The 15,290-nt window shown below is 39.1% G+C and overlaps 1 long non-coding RNA gene across 1 annotated transcript in view; it reads right to left on the minus strand.

Moving 5' to 3' along the window:
* Nucleotides 1–5,107: 5,107 nt before the first annotated feature.
* The window catches only part of LOC113254346 (uncharacterized), a 36,711-nt gene continuing 26,528 nt past the window's right edge, over nucleotides 5,108–15,290 (minus strand). The window contains exons 3-5 of the long non-coding RNA XR_003315745.4: nucleotides 14,111–14,239; nucleotides 13,837–13,979; nucleotides 5,108–5,584 (exon numbers count right to left, since the gene is read on the minus strand). This is a non-coding gene — a long non-coding RNA (uncharacterized LOC113254346). The remainder of the gene's footprint in view (nucleotides 5,585–13,836; nucleotides 13,980–14,110; nucleotides 14,240–15,290) is intronic.

Here is a 15,290-nt window from a genome sequence, read left to right on the forward strand (position 1 = left end):
TTCCTGGTTTTCACTCCAAAAGGATATCTTTACAAGAAAAATACAAGGGAACTCTCATTTCAGAATAAGGGAAAAGCAAGAGAGAGGAGGAGAGAGACAGAGACAGAAAGGGGAAGGGGGGGAGGAAGGGAGGGAGAAAAAGAATAGTAAATTATACTCTGGATTATGAAGTGGCTAAATAACCACTATGTCTTATGAACTGATTTTTCTCCATTAAGGCATATTTGCAAATTCTAAAATAAGGTCTAATTTTTCACTTACAAGTAAAAGGAAAAGGTCCTATCTTATGATGAATTATTTTTTTTTAAAGGAAGACCACATAACTTCCTAGTTTTATTCTTTCTATTCATAAAAATATTAATAAAAATAATTCTTTTGACGACAAACATCAACTTTCTAAAATGATTTCTGGAGTGGAAAGTAAAGGAATGTTACTAAAACAAGAGAATTTTTCCCTTTTGTTTCAGAAAAGTTACCAGTCCTTTGGTTCAGCCGCTTGTTGAACTGGAAGTCTTTCACAGACTTAAATTCATCTGAAGTGGTAAATCTCTTGGACTGGACCACAGACACAGTCAAAACATGAAAAATAATTTGGTTTTGTTATATGGGAGGTGATGATAACCAATCTGATGCTCTTCCTACCCCACCCCATCCTCCCCAGTGAAATTATTTTTTTAAAGCTGTTTTAAAAATGACTGGTTTAGCCTTGCACACACATAGCTCAAGTCTTTGCAAAATGCTTGCTAATCAAAAAGAAACCAGAATAGCCACTTCCTTGTATTATACACGTGCTGGTCTACCTCCTCCATTGGATCATCACTTCCTTTAATGACTGGGACCAGTTCTTATACATCATTTTATCTACTTCTGCCTTCCCAGTATCTAACGCATTGTTTTACACTTAGTAGACACAACAAAAGTACAGTAATAAATACTGTAAATTAAAAATTGGGAAAGAGACTTTCAAAATGCTAGCAAATCCTGTGTAAATCCTGAATGAGGAAAAGTTGTATTCTACAAGAAAATACCCAAGCTCATTGACTCGTGGGGATGTGTATAACAACCAGCCGGTGCTATGTAATGAAGGCCACAGCTGAAGTTTGGAAACTGCACCTGTCCCTACATGGCTGGAGAGGCTCTGGACATCCCCCTGGATACACATGAGAATGGACTCTTTAACGGACAAGGAAACAAAAAGAAGTGGGAGAAGCTATTCTGAGGCTCTGATATGTGTGACTTCACCTACCAAATATCCAGCAATCAGAAAAGTGGCTTCGGCAAAATTGGCTGGTAAACCAGTAACCTCGTCATTCACAAAGTTGTCACCATGGAAGACGATGATCTGAAACATTTTGTTGACTGCTTAACTTCAGAAGAAATCTAACGGGGATTAAAGAATTTTAATGCATTTCTTTGAGGTACAAAAACAAGTGACTGATAGGATCTAATGGGATCCCAAAGATCAAGTCATGGTAAATAACTTCAGTTCTGAGTTTGGATATGATTCCAAGTTTTGAACATTGAAGAAATATCTGATCTATCGAATTAGGTCATAATGCTTTCAGCAAAATATTTGATGACGTCCCTCATTATATCTTTGAGTTGCACATCATTTAAGCTCCCACCTGCTTCTTCCAGACTGAATTGATTGTACTCTTCTATGGCCACTCTACACGAATGTATACTGGTAACAGAGCACCTGTCATGTTACATTTATCTGTTAACACGTCTATCTTTCCCAACTTACAAATTCAGACGTTTTTGTTTTTCATCTTAGCATCTAGACCAAGATAAGGCATTCATTAAATTTTGTGGAATGACTGAATAGAGTTACAAGTTTAAGTACAACAGATCGGGACTAATCTGCCTGGATAGAGTGTTACTGTGTTTTGTCTTTGAAATTGTTCAGTTCAACATTTTTATCAGTAACACGGAAGACATGATTATCTAATTTATTCATAATAAAAGATTGGAAAAGATAGTTAACCTAAGAGGTGACAGAATCAAGATAAAGAAGAACTCAAAGGATGATGAAGTGAAATTTAATAGGAATGCATTAAAATCTAGTGTTTAAATGTAAGACATCAAAGACTTGAGTACAGGATGGAGAAGAGTTGACCACAATCCATAGGAAGATGGATTTCAGTGATCCGTAAAGTGAACACCAGTCAACATTGCCAAGAGAAACCAAAATAGATGAGTAAGCTCAAGCTGTACTCATAGCATTCAACCTTCTAATCACTGAGGCCATCCAGGACCATGCTGGGAACAGAGGTGCCTGATCCAGGATGCCATTTCTTATGACAGAGACAAAAGTAGAGAGTATTCAGAGGAAAGTGATGAGGATGGTAGATAGCTCCAAAATCCTTGATCTAGTAGGGAGCTGTTGAAGGAACAGTATGTTTTGTTTGGATAAGAGACACCTATGAAGCTATGTGATAACTGAATAACTGATATGGGAGGAAGGAATATGCTTGTTACTCCGTATTATACCAAGGGCTAAAGGTGGTACACGTTGGTATGTGGTTACTAGATTATTAACTGTAGGAGGGCCAGGAATATGTGTGTCCTTTTACCACAAGAGCTTCAGCACTTTTAACATAGTGACCAGTAGCTAGTAGGGGCTCAGTAAATCGATATCTAATGGATAAATACTTACAATTTGAAAGAGAACTTAACTCACAGCCCAATAGTCCTGAGTTCAAATCCAGATACTACGCTCAGGAATTGTAAAACCTTGCACAAGTATAGCTAGCCTCTCTGCACTTGTTTACGCATGCTCAAATAGGGGTAATAGTACTATCTGAAGTGGTTCACATGATGTTTATGACTAGCAAATGGGATCATGTGAAAACTCTTTAAATAAATATATAAAGTACCATATATGTGGCATGTAATAACATTAAGATACAGTCATATCGAGCTCAAAGAAAGGACTTTCTAGTTATTAAATCTTTTCAACAATGAAATGGGTCACCTCACGAATTCACCAAGTCTTAGTCATTGGAAGTGGTCAAGCAAGGTTGGATGACATCTCCAAACAATGTGGCAGAGGTCAAGTTTTGCCTTATAGAAGATATCCAATTGGATGGCCACGATGGTGCCCTCCACTGTTAGGATTCTTTCATTGTGGGCAGTGCTATTCATCCTTTCTGGCGTAATTTCATCAATCCCCTCATCGTCGTTATGAAAATTTTAAGCATCTTCTGATGCTTCTCCGGTTGGACTTGGAGATGCTTCAGGTGTACTTCCTTCAGCCTGTTTTAATAACTACTGAGTTTGTAGCAACTCCAATTCTTCATGACTTTCAAGTAGGCAATTTATTATCGGCCTCCCTGGAGCGGAGTTTCCTAACATCTTTTCTTAGGTGACCTAACACATCTGAGAGAAGTGACATTCCCAGTAGTAACAGTGGCTCATTATGACAGCAATTCTCACCTAGGTGAGAGAAAGAGCCATTCACTTTTTGGAGGGCATATCAGAAATGGGATTGGGAAGGTGACAAACCACTTCAGTACATTGTATCATGTCAACTTCTCCCCACTTTAAGAATTAAAGGATCTATGTTCATGATTCCATTTCGCTCTATGTTACAGAAATCTTTGACAGTGGCAAGACTAGTGTGAGGTTCAAGGAAACACAGTTCAAGGCTGGCTCAGCTACCTGGAGAAGACATCAAAGATGAAAATTGATTCTAGTTGCTGGTTCTGTCATCTTTGGCATGTGTCTAATCCTCATGATCCTAAGATTGCTGCTCTGTCTCCAAACATTTCATCTATACCTCAAGCAGGAAAATCAGAGAAAAATGAAGGGCAAGAGGACAAAGCCAGCGGAGTTTATCCCCTTCTAAAGAGCTTTCAATAAGTTCCAGGTGGTGACTTCCTCTTACAGCTCATTGAAAAGGTGGGAGATTGAATATTTTAACTGAATACATTGTTGCTCCCAAATAAATCAGGATGCTGTTTATAAGAAAAAGGGAAGAATGGATGATGAGTAGGTGATTAGCAGTGTTTGTCACAATTTCCTTTTTCAGTTCAAGTTACAAATGTTTATTGAGGAACTACTGCACAGACACTGTGCCAGCACTGGGAATATGTAAATGAAGACATGGACTCAGTTCCTATATTAGAATGAAGAACTGCACAGTATCCATAAAGAACTTTCAAATAGTTCAACTTGAGATTCAGAAGAGGAGCGATTTATTTACCTCTTGTCTGTAATTAAGGAATAACATTTTAGCAAACGAATAGAAGTTTGAAGTTTTCAGGAAAACGAACTACAGGAAGAATCATTGGTTAAAAGCCAAATTCACCATGGATTTATTGTGGCTTTCTGGAATTTTGAGAAAATTATTACTCATCATTAGGAGTAAAAAAATGTCTATTTAATAATACACGTGTACCTAATATGAGTGATTTACGAAATTTTTAATCTAACACTGAATTATTACATAAAATAATAATTGGAAAAATCTGTCACTATAGAAATTATTTCTCTTTTCCCTTTTGTAAATTTATTTATCAGAATTCAGAATTTTAATCATTTATGCTTTGACTATCGCAAATTTTCAAGTTCAACATTTTATATGGACAAAGGTGCCTTTGTGTATTCCAGTTCTCCTGTTGGGGGTGACCCTCCTCTATTCTCTGCTAATCCCCATCTCTGGCCTTAAACACCTGGCCTTGAAATTGTTCCCTTACTTATTATTTCCAGCATGTGCTTTGCTTTCTCAACAGATTTTAACACTTAGGGTGCAGAAGTCTTGCTTATTTTTACATATTACCTGGTCTGATGCTCTGACTGTCCCAAGTGTCTATGACAAGATGAGAAATAAACAACTACATGCTTTCTGGGCTGCTGGGTATTATCATATCCATAGATAATTAATTACTGAGGCAATAATCAGGACAGTTCATTTGGTTATTAAAACACTTCCCATTATGTAACTCTTTCCCTGAAGACTTTTCCAAAGTATTCTGAGATTATCGTCTGTGAGCCTCCCAGCAACCCTATGAGAGGAGTGAGGTGGCTGTTTTTGTCTTCATGGTGTTGATCAGAAAATCGAGGCTCAGAGAAGTATAATGAAGCAAGATCACACAGACAGGGAACTGAGTCTTTTTTTTTTTTTAAAGATTTTATTTATTTATTTGACAGAGACAGCCAGCGAGAGAGGGGAACACAAGCAGGGGGAGTGGGAGAGGAAGAAGCAGGCTCCCAGCGGAGGAGCCTGATGTGGGGCTCGATCCCAGAATGCTGGGATCACGCTCTGAGCCAAAGGCAGACGCTTAACGACTGCGCCACCCAGGCACTCCGGGAACTGAGTCTTAAACTCAGCTCCCCTCACCCTCAGTTCACTACTTGGTGCACTACACCAAGATGCTTCAGTCTCGATGTTGGTTGAAGACATACCTTCCCCTTGACATTGTCACTTAGAGGACCCAGAAGCTCCTGAGTCTAACTCCAGTTTGACATGACGAATATGACTGGTGATCCAGGAGACTGCGCCCACTTCTCCTCAAGCTGATGCGTACAACTTCTCAATACCACTTTCAGGGCCATTTTTGAAGTTTAAACACACCTTCTGCTGTGAGTGTACAAGAAGGAGAAGAATGAGCAGACAGCGTGGGAGCACCTTGTCTGATTCTCCCCTAGAGGCCCAAGATCTAACTCCAAAAAAGGAATTCTCTTTGCCTCTTGTCAGAGCTTAGAAAAAAAAAATTAATGGAAGCCCTGGCCATAAAACACACTTCACACCGTGTTCTTAGAGCTGACTCCAGTTAGCCCTAAGGGAGATTTCCTCGGCAGCCAACCTGTGAGACCAGCCCGCTACACCTTCTGGCCCCAAATGAATCCAACTCCATTCTTCACTTGCAACATGGGCAACACTAAGGAATGAGGAGATGAAAATATTCAGGGTTCCTCTCATTCCAGAATGATTGCAAAACATCTATTTACATTGTGAGAGGAGACTTGGAGAGGACATTTTATGAGATTGTGGTAAATAGGGACAAACAAACACATGGGAAAGATAAAAGAGACAAATGCCATAAGGGAAAATCACTCTAAACCAAAATGTTTGTCTATTAATTAATGATTTAATTTGGGAATGATCTCATAATTTACAATGATCAGAGTTCTGTATGGGAAACAAGTAAAAGGTTTTTCTGCCATTTGATTAAAGCTCAGATACCTTTCTCCCAAAGCATAACCCCTTTGGAAATCTCCCTTTAAAATATATTAAATTTCTGTGCTAAATTAAAGTTCCAATTTTCATAAACAACACATAAGATTTTCTTTTGGAACCCAGTGCCATTTCAAGAATTGTAGTTGAGCACTGCACTGTTAAACTGTTTAGAGACATTTTGACATATGGGGTACCACGAAGAGAAAAGTAGCTAGGAGAAGAGACACCTGGGTTTTTCCTTCTCTTCTGTAAATAAAAGGGTCATCTATGACAAGAGTCTTAACTTTAAAGGTCCAAGTTTTTTCACCTGCAAAGAAGAATGGGGCGGGAGAGGTGGTCTCAAAGTCCTCCCCTTTCATCATTATGATTTCTGGGCTAATAATAACTAACTAAAGAACTGTAGACAAGTAGGCCAAATATCTCCTGGTCAGGCACTATGACTCAAAGCAAAACCAGCACTGGTCCTCTTGCAAGGCACATATCCCTTTTCAGAAACTTCATGGAAATCCTACTTCATGGCTTTAGGTCATTGTTATTGCTTTTTATGCTTTAGATAGACTTTCTACCATTGGCTGAGCCTCTGGGCTCAAGGATTTACTCATTCCCCAATGTTCGTGTTTATACCCCTGGACATGGACATGGCTATTTCCCCTCCACAGCTAAGGTGACAAAATGAATCTTTATTGAGCTTTCTATGTGCCAAGCACTGTTCTAGGTGCTCAGGAATACAGTGGTGACAAAGCAAACGATATCCCTACTTTCATGGAGTTTCTATTGTAGAGTAATGAGACAAACGATCAGCAGGGAAGCAAAGCAAACACCAGGTAGAAGTCCAAAGAGTTTGAACAAGAGGATGATGCATTTCTTTCAGGAATTTCTCTTCTCCTTTCCCCTTTCTTCTATATATATATATATATACATATATATATATATATATGTTATTGTTAATGGCCTGAGATATGGAAAAAGGCATGAAATAAATATCTTAAGAAGTCCCTGGCTTCGTCCCAGTCAGGGTTAGCTAGAGCAGTGCAGGCTCTACAAGGTATGGTCCTGGATAATCCAAAGTTGGGAGTTTACTGGCCAAGGATAATGGTGCAAAAGTGGGACACAGGAGTGAAGGTGAGCCTCGAACGTCCTACATGGGAACAATAAGACAGTCAAAGAACTGTTAACTTGGGATTGTAGTAAATAAATTGGAAAAAAATAAGGAGGTAGTGAGTGGTCAGAAAATGGTAATATTGGTATTAGGATTTCAATTAGAAATAATAGGAGTTTGAACACTACATCAAAAACTAATGTTGTACTATATGTTGGCTAACTGAACATAATAATAATAATAGTGATAATAAAAAGAAATATTAGGAGTGATGACAAGTTTTAGGAAATGACTATGAGAGAGAATAGTGAAAGTTGGGTAGAGGCAGTGATTATTACAAACCAGAAGGTCAAGAAATTCAGAGGCCAGGTCCATGAGGGTATTCAAGTTCCTAAGAATAAAGATAGGAGCAGTGGAGAAGAAGTGATGGAAGCAGTGGTCAAAATCGTTAATGAATAAAATAGGGTCATTGGGGTATCAGGAGGTTAAAGAAGACAGGCTTTGGGCAGTAGCAGACAGGAGCAAAGTTTTGGAATTGGCAATGAGAAGAAGGATCCCTAATCTAACCTCCAGGCTCAGTGGCATGTGGGGTCACCATCCAGTGGAAAGAGTGTTATCAGGTCAAGCCAGGCTTCCATTAGAATAAAGATGAAGGAAAGATCAGTGAAGGTAGAGACTATCAGAGATTTTGTAGATAACCGATACTAAATTCTAGAGGGCATAATGGAAGTCTTGGAAGATGCAGAATTTGTCTCAGAATAAGGAATGTACAAAGAGGTATTGATAATGAGGCCAGAATTTTGAACTTGTCAAGAAGGATGTAAGGAATGATGGAATTTATCTTGATAATCTCTTAAAGGAAGATCCAGGATCAGACTTAATTACCACCATCTTGGGGGTCTGGCTTCATAGGCCATCTGTAGCGGCAAGACTAAGATGCGCAGGGGAGGGGTGGTCTTTCTAGGAGCAATTTGAACTTTGAGAAGAAGAGCAGAATGGAGGAAGGTGGTCTTAACAAAATAATAGGAAATCAGTAGGTTTCTCTAGAGTCCTATAAGAGAATCATTTTGGAGCTGACCCTGCTCCAAAGAGAGATATTTGTATGAATTTCTGAGGGTATAAACAAGTACTAATGATAATACGGCATGTCCTGGCCTGCTAAAATGCCCCAGTTAATCTCGCCATCTCTTCCAACTTAAATACCACATATTCAAAGACTAACTGAATTATCGAAAGATGTTAAAAAGATATCTCACACTTGTAAAGTGCTTTATAATTTCTAAAATTCTTTTTAAAATATATTTTACTTATTTATTTGAGAGAGAGAGTGAGATAGAGAACACTAGTTGGGGGGAGGAGCAGAGGGAAAAGCAGATTCCCCGCTGAGTAGGGAACCCAAAACTGGGCTCGATCCCAGGATCAGGGACCTGAGCTGAAGGCAGCCACTCAACCGACTGAGCTACCCAGGCAATCCTGTAATTTCTAAAATTCTTTAATATACTTTATCCCACGTGAGCCTCCTGACAATTCCAAGTTTGCAGGGCGAGTATTTTTTTCTCCATTAGATCTAGAAGAAAACTGAGGGCCAGAGAGGTTAGTTGATCTGCTTGAAAGCACACAGCTAGGTAACAGGAAAGCCAGGGCTAGAAGTTAAGTTTCCTAATTTCATGTTTGGTGTTCTTTTTGCTCTCGCACCGTGCCTGCTTTCAAAACAGTCTCAATTCAGCTCCACCCCAGCCCTTTTTTGGTCTTCCTGTCCAATAGCTGTCCTGGAAATTCTTGTAAATATCTTAGGCATCACCTTTTCCTGGGATTGGTATTGTCAGATGCAAACTATTTTTACCATTTTTTTCTTCTGATTTCATAAAACTTTCCATTTCCAAATCACACAGTTCACAGCCCTGTTAAGCAAATGTATCTGCAAAAAGTAATGTGAAGTAAATCAGCTGAATTAAAAAATTCCCTGCTTTCGATCTCTATTTTTTTTGGCTCAGAACATAAGCCGTGGAAATTCCAAGACTTCCATGTAAAAAAATTAGAAAAGCTTGCTTGTGATTTGCCACAATATAGCTAAAATGGGACTTAAGGAGAATATCCTGTTTTTGAAGACTTTGTGCCAGGATAAATAGGGTAAATACTAAACGATTAGAACGTTTAAAAAGGAAATTGTAACACAAATATTACATTGTCCTTATGGAGATTAAAACATTTTCTAAAAATTCCCTAGGCAGTCATTTAAGAATCCAAAAGGGAAAATAAATAAATGCCAAAGGGAATAAATAAATAAGTGAGGAGAAATGCTGGATGCAAAAATAAAAGTAGAAAGCTTAGACCTAAAAGATTTCCCATTGGGAGGATTTGGGCGCCTAAGGTCAGTGGACTCCATTATTTTCCCCATTCCAGGGCTGAGGCCATGTTTGTGCCAGATGTCAGGAATTTTCAGAAGCCAGCAGGCACCAGGCAACCTGACATTTTCCATGACTTTCAGGATTCTACAGGAGAAATGATTCAGGCAGCAATTTTAGTTTCCTCTCAGGGCTGTTCTTTTTTCAAGCAACTGCTATAACACCAGTTTTGGGTTTTGTTTTGTTTTGTTTTGTTTTCAGATTAGCAAACTGGACAGAACTTAAAAGTGATTGTGCCATGTAACTAACTCATCTTCAAAGCAGTGAATCCAGAAAGACCACCGTGAAGGTCTATTGGATGAAAGTTCCAAGACTATAAATGACAGGTTCGTGTTGGAAGAGATCTGAAAATCATCTAATCCTGTGGTTCTCAACCAAAGAGTGGTGAGCACGTGCAAGCGCCAGGAACAATAATTAATCATTAATAATGATGTGTTGCCATTTGAAAATGATTTTTTCTTAAAAAATAGATTAGATTGCAGGTGATTCCCATGACAAACGCATCATGCTTCCTCACTTGCATTCTGAAGTGCTTTCCTGATCAGAAGTAAAGAGTGGGATTACAGCCAGTTTGCCTTGGATTGCTCATAACTCTTGGTCTATCTTATCTATGACAGGGTGAGTAAGATAACCAACATGGTGCTAATTATTCTAGTTGTTGCAATTCAGAAAAAAAAAAAAAAGTACCTGCCAAAGTATTTGTTTTGCATCTCTGTGAAATATTCATGGGTTTCACCCAAACCTGGGTCTGTGAATGTCAAAGTCATCCATTCTATACTATTGTGAGAAAAATTCGAGTTCTTCTGATCAAACCCAACCCCATCAGATGTCATGCAGGGTTCAGTGACTGCTAGAATCATGGTGAATAGCAGCAAAGCCAGGGCTGGAACTCAAATCCTAAGAGACCTCTCTTTCCACCAATCGGTGATGACAGCACATCTGCCTTTAGGGTCACACATGAAAAATAAAATGATTTTTGAGTAGTTCCATTGAATGTCACCAGGAAAAAAGAATGCACGGCCATTTTTAAAAAGATTTTATGTATGTATGTATGTATGTATGTATGTATGTATTTGAGAGAGAGAAAGCACGTGGGCAAGTTGAGGGAGGGGCAGAGGAAGAGAATCCTTAAGCAGACTCCCGCTGAGCTCAGAACTCCAAGCCAGCTTGATCCCACCACTCCTGAGATCATGACCCGAGCAGAAACCAAGAGTCTGACACCTAACCCTCCAAGCCACCCAAGCGCCCCAAAATGCATGACCATTTTGAGGAAAAGGACATAAAAATAATTCTTTAAAGATCAGACGTGCAAAAAAAGTAAAACAGATAATAATAAACTTACACAACGTAGCATTTGATTTGTTGTGGAAAAGGAGAGTAACATCTAAAATATTTCAAAAATTAATATCTGGCAGCCACAACACATTCTTTCTCTGTCGCACTTAATAAGTCTATTATCTAAATCATTCCCACATTATCCCTGGGAGATAAGCCCATTTTACAGAATGTAAACAGCAAAGAAATTGTGTCACGGTTTTACAGTATTATACAATTGGAGGCTGTATAGTACAGCAAACTAATTCCACCTCGTGTTTTTTGAGCAACCTCAGATGAGTTACTTTGCCTCTCTAGGCCTTGGTTTCCCCATCTATAAAATGGGGATAAAAAAATATCACCTATCCAGTGGGATTATCTCAAGGGTTGCATGAGCTATTACAAGGTGGAGTGAATAACATGTTTCATGGTAAACAGAAAATAATAAATATCAGATCTCCAGAGAGAAAGGGAGATCGTATCTGAACTCTGATTGGAGATCTTTCTCTATTGGATTCTGCTGAAAACTGATAATGCACCATTCAAAATACGTCAATCTTTTTATTATTTTAGGCCAATAATGTGAACCAGACTGTCTATAGTTTGGGTCACGAAGAGAGGAAGAATAGAGAAATTGAGTGACTAAATGTGTTTGTCCCATTCTCCATTTTCTCTGTTGCTGGGGTGTGTGTATGTGTGTGTGGTGATTATTATTGGAAAACAGAATTTTCTGGAATCCAGAACAGAAGGTTGAGGCATCATCTCAAAGGCTACCCATCACATACTGTAACCTGGGGACGAGGCTGACACGGAGCGATTCAGATCACTGTGTCAACACCGGGCAAATGATGTTCTAGAACAGTGGTTTTTCAAGTGTGGTCTCTGACCAGCAACATCAGCTTCACCTGGGCGGGCACTTGTTAGAAATACACATTTTCAGACCCCACCCCAGATCTACTGAATCAGCGACTCTGCAAGGTAGAGGGGAACAGCATCTGTGTGATTCCGATATTCTAAAGTATGGAAACCTCTTCTCCAAAGAGTCTTTCCCAAGGAGATCCCTTTTTCTGCTTAGGCTAGCCAACAAAAGGGACCAGAAACACACAGCTGTGCCTAAACTGCTTCTTAGCGTAGAGCCTCCATATGGGTTAGTAGTTTTGTTCTGGAGAAGATGAACCATAGAAAAATGTGTTAGGATGAAAGGAAACAGTACTTTGTGTTCTTGATCCAAAAAATTCAAAAATGAAGGAAAAAAAGAGTCATAATATTCTAAGTTCTCGTTGTAGTTTGCTTTTCCTGTAGGTTTAACGTTTAATAACTTATGAACTGGACAAGATCTTGGCATTTCTCTAGTCCAACTAAAGCCTCAAAGAGCCATCATGTTACCAAATAAGGCGGTCTGCACCAGAGAGCACAATTAAAACTCAGGCCTCTGGCCTAAAATTAACTGTTTTTCCAGTGGATTAATATACTATGCTACTTTTTGAAAAACAAAAATGTCATGGCAACTGAGGGAAGCTAAAAGAATTTTTCTTCAAAAATTCGAATCTGACCAATCACTTAACCCAGTTTCCCAATGCCTGTCTTACAGGCAAAATACTTGCTCAAGTGAACAATGGCGCTGTTATTGTCCCTAAGGGGCTGATTATCCAAAAAGTTATGGAGGAAATTGTCCTGAATGTTATGGGGTTAAGCGGTGAGTAGAAGGATCAAAAAATGGCGGGGGAGGGGATGAGAATCTCCTAGGTAAAGGCTTACAGTGTTTAAAAACTTCCCACTCCCCAAACATGCACTTGCATCCCAGGAGACTCTAAGAGGGGTGTCCTTCTCCCTCCCCTCAAGTTGAGATTAAATCACTGCTCTTGAAGGAGTAAGTTTCCACTGTGAATTATAGAATGCATTCTCCCTTGTAAGAGGACACTGATTTAGCATCAAAGTTCAAAGCCCCTGTAAAAGATAGAAATGTCTGTGTAAGAATGTCTGGAATGACTGTATCAGGCTTTCTTGGGGACTGAGAACTTCACATTGATAGGAGAGGCATTGCAGTGTGGTTATTGGAGCTGCCATGTGACGGTAACAGAAGAATGTGGGGGTGTTGGGTGAAACAAATTAAAAACAAACAACATGATATACACATAACTGAGTGAATTACAAAATATGGTCGTCCTAACACTCAGATAGTCTATCATTAAGTATTTACAAATTATTCTCGAGGAATCAATCGTAAGGTAGCTCTGCACTATTTTCTTTTCCCAGCAGATCTAAACCCAGTCTCTCTTTCCACAAGCCCATGACATCAAAGCCTTCCATATGTTTCACATACAAAGGGTACTAATTCAAAGCTTCACCGCCCTTTCCTTAACAGATCTTGAAAAGTCAGCCATCTTCTTAGAAATTCACCTCTAAGACCTGTGTCAGCAAGTTGTATGCATTTGTCCCTGATTTTAACACAGAGGCACTATTTTTAGTACACCAGAAAACAGTTAAATGAGATCTCTAGCATTGCCGTTGGCCAACAGGGAATTTGTATATCCCACATCACTAACCTAGCTCGGTGAGCTGCTAGTTACACATATCCACAAAGGAGAGAGTGGTTAGGCAGCCCACAGGAAATATAACGCAATGAATCTAACCCTCTCTCTAGTGGTCAGGATAGGACAAGTTTGTGGAGGGAATGTGTTGTGGTGCAAAGAATAGAGAAAATTCCTGTACTCAGAAGAGAAAGGTCTGCTCTTAGTAATGTCTGATCACCCCATTTATTCACCAACCTCACATGCAAGAAAAAGTGGCACCCCCCCCAAAAAAAACTTGGAATGTTTCAAATATATTCTAACCTTAACACCAACAATTCTACTGCTGGAATAGAATTTTACAATCCAAAGAGATTCTCACACAGGTCCTTAGGGGTCATATAGATGGATATGGACTTCAGCATCCTCTGGGGTGACACAACCAGAAGAAATCTGGGTTCACATACCTGAGAGAGTACACAGGGAAAATTATTTATCATTATGTAAATTTATCATAGAGAAAATGTACACATTGTGTGGTGGTTTAGAAACAAGGTTCTAGGGGTGACTGGGTGGCTCAGTCAGTTAAGTGTCTTACCTTTAGCTAAGGTCATGATCCCAGGGTCCTGGGACCGAGCCCTGCATCAGCAAGGAGCCTGCTTCTCCCTCTCTCTCTGCCACTCCCCCTGCTTGTGCTTTCTCTCTCTCTCCGTCAAATAAATAAAACCTTAAAAAAAAAAAAAGAATCAAGGCACTATGTATACAAAGTGAGATGATGAATCTTAAATATATGGCTCGGACTATAAGACAATTTTTAAATAGATATATAAAACACGATGTTATTTATGTAAATTAAATGTACACAAAACCATACCCATTTTGCAAGAACATATGGGATAAAAGATACACATCTAATACATTAGAATGGCTACCTATGGGGAGGTGGAATGGGAATGAGGGATAGAAATAAAATGGAACAATTTTTTAAACAGAATAGGAGTCTTGCTTTGACCAGTGACGATCATATGCCATGAAAGGAGGAAATCATTAACTCAATCTTCTGCATCTGATATCCAGAAAAAGAAAAATAATAATAATTATTTTTTATAATATCTTTTTATTGTTATGTTAGTCACCATACAGTATATCCTTAGTTTTTGATGTAAAGTTCCATGATTCATTATTTGCGTATAACACCCAGTGCACCATGCAATACGTGCCCTCCTTAATTCCCATCACCAGCCTATCCCAGTCCCTCACCCTCCTCCCCTCTGAAGCCCTCAGTTTGTTACACAAACGATATTTGTTAAGATAATTGCTGCCCTGCTGCTCCAAACTCTTTATCTCTTTCTTTCAACTCCTCATTGAGGAACTTCCCTTCCTCTGATCCTCATTCATCAACAATAGCGATCCTGCCATTAGAGAACTAATATGAATAACTCCTTCATATTGTTTCTTGTGTCCCGTTGTCTTATTCACCTGAATACAATTTTTTATTACTAGATAGAAAGAAATGCTTGAATAAAATAGCCTGTCCCTTTACGATGGATTTAAGGCCAAGGCGAATGGGAGAATATTTGGGAGCATAGGGAGCACTCCACGGGAGCTAGGTCACAGACATCAAAGGTCCTCAGAGATCTGTGACCGTAAACTGAAAATTTGAATCAGATCTCATCTGATTAAAAAAGGAATATCACAAGTGACTGATTATTCTCTTCTCTCTTTGAAAGTTGGATCAGAGTAGAAGTTTTCAGGTCAAGATTGACCCCCATCATTCT

The sequence above is a fragment of the Ursus arctos genome, unplaced genomic scaffold (genome assembly GCF_023065955.2).
Source record: "Ursus arctos isolate Adak ecotype North America unplaced genomic scaffold, UrsArc2.0 scaffold_12, whole genome shotgun sequence".
In the NCBI taxonomy this organism is placed as follows: Eukaryota; Metazoa; Chordata; class Mammalia; order Carnivora; family Ursidae; genus Ursus; species Ursus arctos.